At 48.0% G+C, this 9753-nt stretch overlaps 1 pseudogene; it reads right to left on the bottom strand.

The window, feature by feature from the left end:
* Window positions 1–6132: 6132 nt before the first annotated feature.
* LOC105816073 lies at window positions 6133–6555 on the bottom strand (annotated as a pseudogene).
* Between the last annotated feature and the right edge of the window lie 3198 nt (window positions 6556–9753).

The raw sequence follows: 9753 nt of genomic DNA, 5'->3' as shown, positions 1-9753 counted from the left end.
CCAGAGCCACACCCTTACCCACCATGCTCTCCAAGGGCTAAGATCTTGCTTTTTTGCTGTATCCTCAGCACCCAGCACAGTGCCTAGCACCCAAGTGGTGCTCAAGAAGGCTTTGAATGACAGAGTGGCTAACCATAAGGCAGAGGACATTGCTGTGCTGTTGGGCAAAAAGTGAAAATTGGATACCCTCAAGTCCTCCAGAGGCATCCCCACATCAGGTGACAATGAGAATTGTGCAGACAACCCTAATTGCAAATTCAGCTTACAAAAAATCCTCGGGTCATTAGCCATCAGGGAAATGCAAATCAAAAGCACAATGAGATTCCACTTCATAACACTAGGATGGCTATAATAAAAAAGACAGATAATAACAAGTGTTGGCAAGGATATGGAGAAATTGGAACTCTCATACACTATTGGTGAATTGTAAAATGGTGCAGCCACTTTGGAAAACAGTCTGGCTGCTCCTCAAAAGTTTAAACGTAGAGTTATCATATAACCCAGCAATTCCACTCCTAGGTATGTACTCAAAAGACATGGAAACATATGTCCACACAAACACTTGTACATGAAGGTTTACAGCAGCATTATTCGCAATAACCAAGTGGAAACAACCCAAATGACCATCGACTAATGAATGGATAAACAAAACGTAGTATATCCATGTAACAAAATATTATTCGGCCACCGAAAAAAGGAATGAAGTACTGATACATGTTACAACATGGAAGAAACTTGAAAATTTAAACTAAATGAAAGATGCCAGTCACAAAAGATTACATACTGTGTGATTCCATTTGTTTATTTTTATTAAGTCTTAGGGTAGAGGACATAACAAATATTAAACTGGTAAGAACAGATACTACAACTGATGTTAGCCAAAAGATCAAGATGTGATCTGCATGATTCCATTTATATGAAACATCCAAAATAGGGAAATCTCTAGATACAGAAAGAAGATTAGTGGTTGTCCAGGGAAAGGGAATTGGAGGGAATAGGGAGTGACTGCTAAAGGGTATGGGGCTTCTTTTGGGGGTGATGAAATATTCTAAATTTGATTGTGATGATGGTTGTATAACTCTGTTAAGGTACTAAAGACCATTGAAATGCACACTTTAAATTGGTGAATTGTAGGTAAAGTCCTCTGCGAAGGGAAGAATGCTTGTGTTTTTAGTGGGAAACCAATCGAACAGAGAAGCAAGACTTTCTCAATCCCAATGCCATTGGATTCACATTTCAAGAAACTTCACTAAGTCCAGTCTCCACGTAAGGAAAATCTCCCCCAACCAGCCTTTATGCCCTATCTGCCTATTCTGTCTCATTTCACTTTGTAACTTTTTATAAATGTTTCTTTTATTTGAATTTATTTTCAGATAGATTTTTAATAAAAACAGGGGAGAGATCACAAAAAAGTGTAGCAGATGTGTCCTCTGGGGAGGGGAGCTGGGGTCAGGGATGGGAGGGTGATTTTCTTTTCAATGTGTATCCTCTGAAATATTTGAAATTTTTTTTTTTTTTGAGACAGAGTCTCACTGTGTTGCCCGGGCTAGAGTGCCGTGGTGTCATCCTAGCTCACAGCAACCTCAAACTCCTGGGCTCAAGCGATCCTCCTGCCTCAGCCTCCCGAGTAGCTGGGACTACAGGCATGCACCACCATGCCCGGCTAATTTTTTTCTATATATTTTTAGTTGTCCAATTAATTTCTTTCTAATTTTAAGTAGAGACGGGGTCTTGCTCTTGCTCAGGCTGGTCTCGAACTCCTGAGCTCAAACAATCCGCCCGCCTCGGCCTCCCAGAGTGCTAAGATTACAGGCGTGAGCCACCGCGCCCGGCCTGAAATTTTTACCATTGGCTTTAAAAAACAAATATGGCAACTCTTGTTAAAAATAAATCCAACTCAAGTGTGCAAGAGCTGTCTAAAGCCTGTGCGTAATTAATACAAATTCTAAAAAGAGGTGGGAGAGAGAATTCCAGTCTGGAAGGTGGAAAGTGTTCCGGCGTTACAAGGAGGGAAAGATGTGATATATGAGGGGTGCAGGGAGGGGGAAGGGGCAAACCAGGGCCTGGACCTGCAGCCTTTGCTTCTCTTTGTAGCAATCGCAAAACTTGGCCCAGAGCCAGGGCTGAGGCCATGTCCTCTGGCCAGATGGAGCTTCCCTGCGCAGCTTGTGTTTGAGACTGACAGAAAAGAAATACAAATAAGCCAGCCTGGGAGGCTGCACAGGTTTCCTGAAGCAAGGGAGACTGAGGCGGTGGAGAGAAAAACATGCTGGCGGGTCCTCAGAAAGCGCCAGAGGTTCCTTGAAGCCAAGAGCGCCTCCTGGAGGGGAAGGGGACCAAAGTCCTGCAGGCTGGGCGCAGCCTGCCCGGCCCGGGAGAATTTCCGCTCTCACGGAGAGTGGACTGCCCCTTCCCACACGGCCCCAGGGAGCCCCGGAGGCCGCAGCTCAGCCAGGTCCGGAAGTGTGGCCTCTCCCAGGACCCAGAACACCCACAGCCGGGTCCCAGGCCAAATCTGGGAGCCCGGCCTCAAGCCCCGCCCCCTTTGGGAAATTTTCCCAACCTAGGGCAAAGAGCAAAGGGGGAAGGGGGCTGAGTCGAGGCAAAAATGGGGCAGAGGTGGGAAGCGCAGATTCTAGAGACGATCAGGACAAAGGAGAGAGATGCAGATTGAGGCCGAGAGACCCAGAGGCAGAGAAGGCCAGAACCAGCCCCAGAGACAGGGAGAAAGACGAGGCACAGGCAGGGGGTGGCATCTGGTCTGAGGATGCGTCAGACTGAGGCAGAGGGAGACTTGGGATGCGACGGAGGCCCAGTCAGGGAAGCCGCGGCCGAGGACGGAGGGATGGCTGCGGACGGAGAGACCCAGCTGGGGACGCAGGGGACCGCCGCGCCCCTCCCCCACCGCGCCTCAGCCGCGCCCCTGTGTGCCCCACCACCCTCCCAGCCTGGCTTAGCCGCGCCCCGCCACCGCGCTTCAGCTACGCCACCCAGCCCATCCCCCCGGGCCTCCCCGCACGAAGCTTCAGCCGCGTCTCCCTACCCGCGACTCCCCGGCCTCATGGGACCCCCCACGCCGCGCCTCGGCCGCGCCCCCTCACCCTTCACGGCCCCCCCGACCGCCCTCCTAGCCTCGCTTAGCCGCGACCCCCACCCCGTCCTTTCGCTAGTCCTCCCACCGCGCTTCAGCTGACCCCCCACCCGGAAGCTCCCCGCACCGAGCTTCGGCCGCGTCCCCCGCGACTCCGCAGCCTCCCGCTCCGCCCCCCACCTCGGCTCGGCCTCGCCCCCAAGCACAGTTCCCGCCCCTCCGTCCCCACCCAGCTCCCGGGACCTCAACCCGGCGAGGCCCCGCCCCCTTGCCTGACGTGACAAGAGTCCCCGCCCTGGACTCGCCCTCCTGGGGCAGGTCTGGGCCGCCCCTTGCTCAGATCCGAGGCTGGGGTAGGAAGACCGCGTGGCTTCGTGTTGGATGCGGTGCGGGCGCAGCGCTCCTCACGTCCCGTTCTCCTCCCGAAATCACAGCGCAGGACAGTGAGGGTGTCAGGGCCTGTGGCCTCGGCCTCCCCTCCACCGGCGCGGGTGGGACACAGTAGCACCTCCCTCAGGCTGGAGGGGCCCTGGGGCAAACCTGGGAGCCCTCACGCGCTTGAGCCGTGAGCCAGGCGCCTTAGGAACGTCGTCTTTTTAAATTCTTACTACAGTCCTGGGAGGTAGATCCTATTGTTATCCGCATTTCAGGAAAGAAGAAAGAGAGTCAGGGAGGTAGAGTAACCCGCTTGCTCTAGATGCCGGCACAGTTCGCAAGTGGTGGCGGGGGGATTTGAACCCAGTCCGATTCCTACAGAGAGTACGCTGTAGTACTCTCTCCTTTTACCTTCCCATCGCCTTCCATTTTTTAAAAAGTCGGGTTTATTGTGGTATAATTTACATCCTTTTAAGTTTTTTAAAATTTACACTCTTAAGTTTTTTTAAAGTTTACACCCTTTTTAAGTGTACAGTTCAAAGAATTTTGACAAACGTCTACAATCGTGTGACCAGCACCACAATCAAGATACAGAGCATCGGTTGGGTGTTGTGGCTCACACCCGTAATCCTAGCACTCTGGCAGACCTAGGTGGGAGGATCTCTTGAGCTCAGGAGTTCAAGACCAGCCTGAGCAAGAGCGAGACCCCGTCTCTACTAAAAATAGAAAAAATTAGCGGGGCATGGTGGTACGTGCCTGTAGTCCCAGCTCCTCGGGAGGCTGAGGCAGGAGGATCGCTAGAGCCCGTAGAGTTTGAGGTTGCTGTGAGCTACGATGACTCCATGGCACTCTAGCCTGGACAACACAGTGAGACTTTGTCTCAAAAAATAAAATAAAAATAAAATGAAACCAGTCGGCTTAGTTATGTGGTTCCCCCCCAGCAGTTGGGTGCATACAGGTAGAAGGCAGGTGTTGGACCCGTCCAGGCTTGGGTTTTTGCCAGGTGTGAAAGGTGATCCTCCAAATTGGGTCATCCTTGTCATACCCAGTGAAATGAGAGTTGAGAGGCCAGGGGAAAAAGTGCTCAGGCCACATGGCATCTGCTCCAAGAATTGAATTTTCTACAAGCCTAGCTGCTGAAAATGCCTGTCCTGACTTTGACTAGTTTCACCTACTACCCGTCACTGGCTCTCAGAGATTGCCAGCTCCCAGAAACTTCTCTTCTACCAATGAGCTTTCAAAACAATAGGTAACCTGTCTCTTTGTAATGAAACCCTCAGGCTTTTCTTTGTTTTTCGAATGTACCAAAGGCCACCCAATCTGTGTGAATTGCACTTCCGTGATTCCCAAATAAAATGATAAATATGGAGATTCATCTCTACATTTTTATTTTGACTTGAACACTAGGTGAATAGGAAAGAGGAAAAAAGGGGTATTTCCAAGGGAGAGAAATCAGATTGGGAAATCAGATCACTTCTCGCCCCTCCCACACAGAGGTGCCATCCCAGCCCTTGGGATGACTAGTAAGTAGCTTGCAGGGCCCTGTATAACCCAAGGTTAAAGGGGCCCCTCGTAAATAAGGAGGTACCACACGACAGCTGGTGCACAAAACTGCCCACGCCTGAGAATGCGGGCAAAACATCAGAGAAGGAAACAGTTGAAAGGTGCTTTCCAAAGGCTGAAGTGGGGAGTATTGCCCTTGAGCTGAGAGAGCTGACCTGGCAAACAAAGGAGCTCCTGCCAGGGGCTGGGTGGGTGACGGTAGGCTGGGAGCTCCGAATCCATTTCTGTATCTCTAATCTACAGATGTGCAAAGGCTCTTCCTTCATATCTACCCACCTCTGAATCCATGTATGTAAAAATTATTTCAATTCTGACTTTCTTTTTTTTTTGAGATAGAGAGTGTCTCGCTCTGTCACTCAGACTAGAGTGCAGTGGTGTCATCACAGCTCACAGCAACCTCAAACTCCTGGGCTCAAGCAATCCTGCCTCAGCCTCCCCAGCATCTGGGACTACAGGTGTGCACCACCATGCCCGGCTAATTTTTCAGTTTTTTGTAGAGACAGGATTAATTCTGACTTTAACTATTGGTCTCCTTTTATTTAGTCTTAGCGATTTTTAACACAACAATAAATTTTATAAGGTTTTGATGACCTTCATATATGATTGATTACCTTTTCATAGATCTCTTGCAGTATCTCCTGAATTTTATCCTCTTTGATTTACGTGCTTTGTTATAAACTATTTCTAATGTGGATTTTTGTGCAGCAAACCTTCTGAAGGCTTGTGTGCCTGAAAATACTTTTACCATGACTTCACATTTAAATGACAATCTGGCTGGATATAAAATTGTAGGTTCTAAGATCTTTTTCTTCATTACTTTGAAAACACTACTCCATTGTCTTCTTGCATCCAGCATTGATGTTGAAAAATCTAATGTCCATAGGCTTCTCATTCTTTTGTTCATGATCTGCTCTTCCTCTCTGGAAATTTTTAGAATGTTCTCTTTGTCTCTGATATTCTTAAATTTCCCCAAACTGTTTCTAGCTGTAAGTTTTTCCTTCTCTCTCCTCTTTGACATTTTCCATCTTCCAAAAAAAATTTTTAAGAGTCCAATGTTTTTTATTCACTGATAAACTAAAAGCCCATTTTTCCATATTTCTTTCTCACATATGCTTCATTTGTTTTGTTAGTAAGCAGAGCCCTATAAGGAAAGGCTTCACCTGGTTCTCAGATGCTGATCCATCTTCATCTTGACTAATCTGGAAGTAACAAAGCTTGTAAGTCTCCTTATCAGATGCAACCACTCGAAGCCAATCACGAAGATTGTTCTTCTTAAGGTATGTCTTGGTAACGTATTTCAAGTACCTTTTAGAGAACTGTTTCTCAGAAACAACTGTGATTTTATTCTTGAAGTGTTCAATGTGAACATTCCCAAGAATTCCAGTTTTTCCATTGACTTTAACCTTCTTCTGTAGAAACTGCTCAAAATTTCCAGAATCAAAAATTCCATCTTCTACTGGATGAGTAAGGTCCAAGTGAAACTTCTGGGTTGACCTCTGAGGCTTCTTGTCTTTCTGAGGGGCCATCTTGAAAGCAAGCCATACAATCAGAGAGCAAAAAAATTTTTTTAGATGAGGAATAATTTGTGCACAGATCTTGTGTTCACATTTCATCTTTTTTTCTAATTCCGAGAAATTTATCACCATTATTATTTTTGTTAAGGCTAGTCAACTGAAGCACTGGGAGTGGAGAAGGAACAAAGGAATCTGTAACTGGTTGTGACCAATTAGTTGTAAACACCCCTGCACTTGGACCAGCCTATCCATTATTTTTTAAATACTTCCTCCTCTCCATTTGTATCTGTCTATCCAGAACTCCTATCACTTATTTCTTCCTCCATATCTCTTAACTTTTATATTTCCTGTTCCTTTGTTCTTCTTCTTTTTAAATTTTTATTTATTTATTTTGAGACAGGGTCTCACTCTGTCTCCCAGGCATGATTACAGCTCACTGCAGCCTCGAATTACTGGGCTCAAGTGATCCTTCTGCCTCAGCCTCCCGAGTAGCTGGGACTGCAGGTGCGTGCCACCGCACCCAGCATTTCCTACTTCCTTTTTGGGAAATTTCTGTAATTCCAGTACACTGATTCATTCCTCGGCTCTATCCATTCAGCTGTTTATTCAATCATTTGTGTTCTTTAGTACAACTATATTAATATATTTGCAACTTAGCATTTTTTGTTGGTTCTTTTTGGTGTTTTCATGTTTGCTTCATAGTTCTAATATCTTCCTTGTGTGTTTTCACATGTTTATTAGGCTAATTTAAAATTCTTATTCTGAAGATAATACAGTGTATGATTTTTCTTTTGTGGTCTGGGCACAGGTGGCTCACATCTGTCATGCCAACACTTTGGGAGACCAGGTAAGAGGATTGCTTGATGCCAGGAGTTTGAGACTGGCCTGGGCAAAATTGGGAAACCTTTGTCTCTAAAAAAAAATTTTATTAAAAGCCAGGCACAGTGGCTTGGGAGGCTGAGGCAGGAGGATCACCTGAGCCCAGGAGTTAGAGCCTGCAGTGAGCTATGATCACACCACTGCACTCCAGCCTAGGCAACAGAATGAGACCCCAACTCTAAAAAAAAATTTAAATTAAAATTAAAAAATAGATTTTCTTTTGGAAGGGGTGATGCTCTTGAAATATCTTGTAATTGTGGCCTTGAAATTTATTTCCCCCGGGAGGTATTTTCTGTTTGGTCAAGCAGGCCCCAGTAAGGTCAGGGCATGGGAGGTACATGGGCTCCAGAGATAGGCTCAAAGAAACAACACAGCCAGTCACACCTCACTCCATGAAACAACTCCTCAAGTCAGGTTTTCACACTTTGCTCTCCACACCTCTCTGCTTAGGAGGATTCACCCCTTAAAATGTCGGCTCCCAGGCCTGGGTGTTTGAAAGGGGAGGGATGAGAAGGCAACTGCTGTAGTCAATCAGTCTCCATCTGTTTTTCTCAGCATCTACAAACACAGGATGTCTGGGCCGCCTTGATTTGCCTGTGAGTGTGCCCAGAGCAAGAGATCTGAGTCATTGCAGATGCAGCCCGTACTGTTTGTTCCAAAGCAATGGTGCAGAACCCCCACTCCTCCATTTTATCATCCTGATTCAAAACAGCACACCTCTCCCCATCATGCCAAGAGATGTTTTTACACCTTTCCCTGCTGGAAAGGCTGGCAGTTGTGCTAATTCAGCGTCTTGTTTGGCTCTGACATGGTGTTGTACTTATCATGCCACATTGCACGTGTCTGTTGACTTGCCTATCTCCCACCGTGACTGAGCACATTTGTCTGGGTAGCCTGAGCACTTTGCACAGAGTGAGAAAGACCAATTTTATTCCTGCAAATAGGTTTTAGGGGAAGGCTTAGAAGAACATACTCATTTACTCAGTAGGTATTTAGGACCCAGATTCTGACGGGGTGCTCACTCCCCACACAGAGTGGTTTGACCCCACCTTTTCAGAATGGAAGGGGTGATAGTTGCCTGTTTGTGGGCGTACCCAAAGCATGACCTGCAGAAAGTGTGCGTCTCTACCTCCTCCCCTCACATTCTGTGGTTTGAGGTCACCCAAGAGAGCCTGCTCAGTGTCATATTTACTTTGTGGTGTGTTTTCAGGCACTGCCCCTTATTTCATTATAAATTTCCATATTAGAATATCTGTTTCAGGCGCTGCTCACCTGAGCCCAGGGGACAAAGCTTGGGGCCACACTGTGTTGCTCTGGCCTGAGACGCAAGTGGAGGGAACAGAGCTGAAAGTGAAACAAGTGAATTATCTTGGGTGCATGAAGTCAGTCTGCAGAGGAGCAGCCCCTTAGAGGAAATTGGCACATTACTGGAAGCTTTTGAACAGCCCCAACCTGAGTGCTTGTGGTTTTGCAAAGCAAGAAGAGACTGGAGAGGCATCAGCTGCACAGCAGGCAGCTGAGGCCCAGGGCCTTGAGGAGGAAGAGACACGCTGCTAGCCACGCTTCTCCAGACTCTTCTAGCACCCACTTTTGCCCCTTCAACCTCTCCCTCCTTGTCTCTAGAGGTCCCTATTTTTCTAAGCTCCCCTAGCGGTGTCCTTGGCTGGCTCTGTGCCTTCTCCCTTCTCAAGGTCTTGGCTGAGTTGGGGCAGGAGCTGTATTGTGCCAGTAAACCCTGCCAGGCTGCTGCCAGGAAGAGCCCAGTGGAAGGCAGAGGAGTGGTCAATCAGAAAACCAATAGAAATTTCCGTATCAAAGTGTTGGCAGCAAAAGAAGAGCGGGCTACTTCAGCTTCTAAAGGAGATTCTGCTCAGGCCTGTGGCTCACAAACACAGCTTTCATGGGGCTGCTTCGGGGGGTCAGTGCATGTTGGAGGCCAGCAGCTAATCCACAGGGGGGGGTGGAGACACTGCATCTATGGAAAGGCTGCTTGGCACATGGGGAGATGGAGCGGGGCCTTCGGCACACAAGCCCTACAGGCCCTTTTCTCCCTTCTGCTGGATGCAACAGTCAGTATTTTCCACTCTGACTCAGGGTGAACTGAGCGGTTCTGGAAATCGGGAGCATTCCCTGCATTCCTCAGGCTGGTTTTTGGGAGGCCTGGGCTGCACATTGAAGGAGTCCAAGGGGCTGGGCTGCTGTGCTCCTCCCGCTGTGCCCAGCAGAGCCAGCTGGGGCCAGAGCTTCCTCGGTGCCCTTGCAGCAACCAGTTCATACCCGTCCCTACAGCAGGATCGGGGCAAGACTGGTGGATGCTGCCCTGCTGCTGAA

This window comes from Propithecus coquereli, unplaced genomic scaffold (assembly GCF_000956105.1).
Source record: "Propithecus coquereli isolate 6110/MARCELLA unplaced genomic scaffold, Pcoq_1.0 Scaffold355, whole genome shotgun sequence".
NCBI classification, from domain to species: domain Eukaryota; kingdom Metazoa; phylum Chordata; class Mammalia; order Primates; family Indriidae; genus Propithecus; species Propithecus coquereli.
Note: the sequence above shows the minus strand (reverse complement) of the source record. Positions and strands in the feature narration are given on the sequence as shown.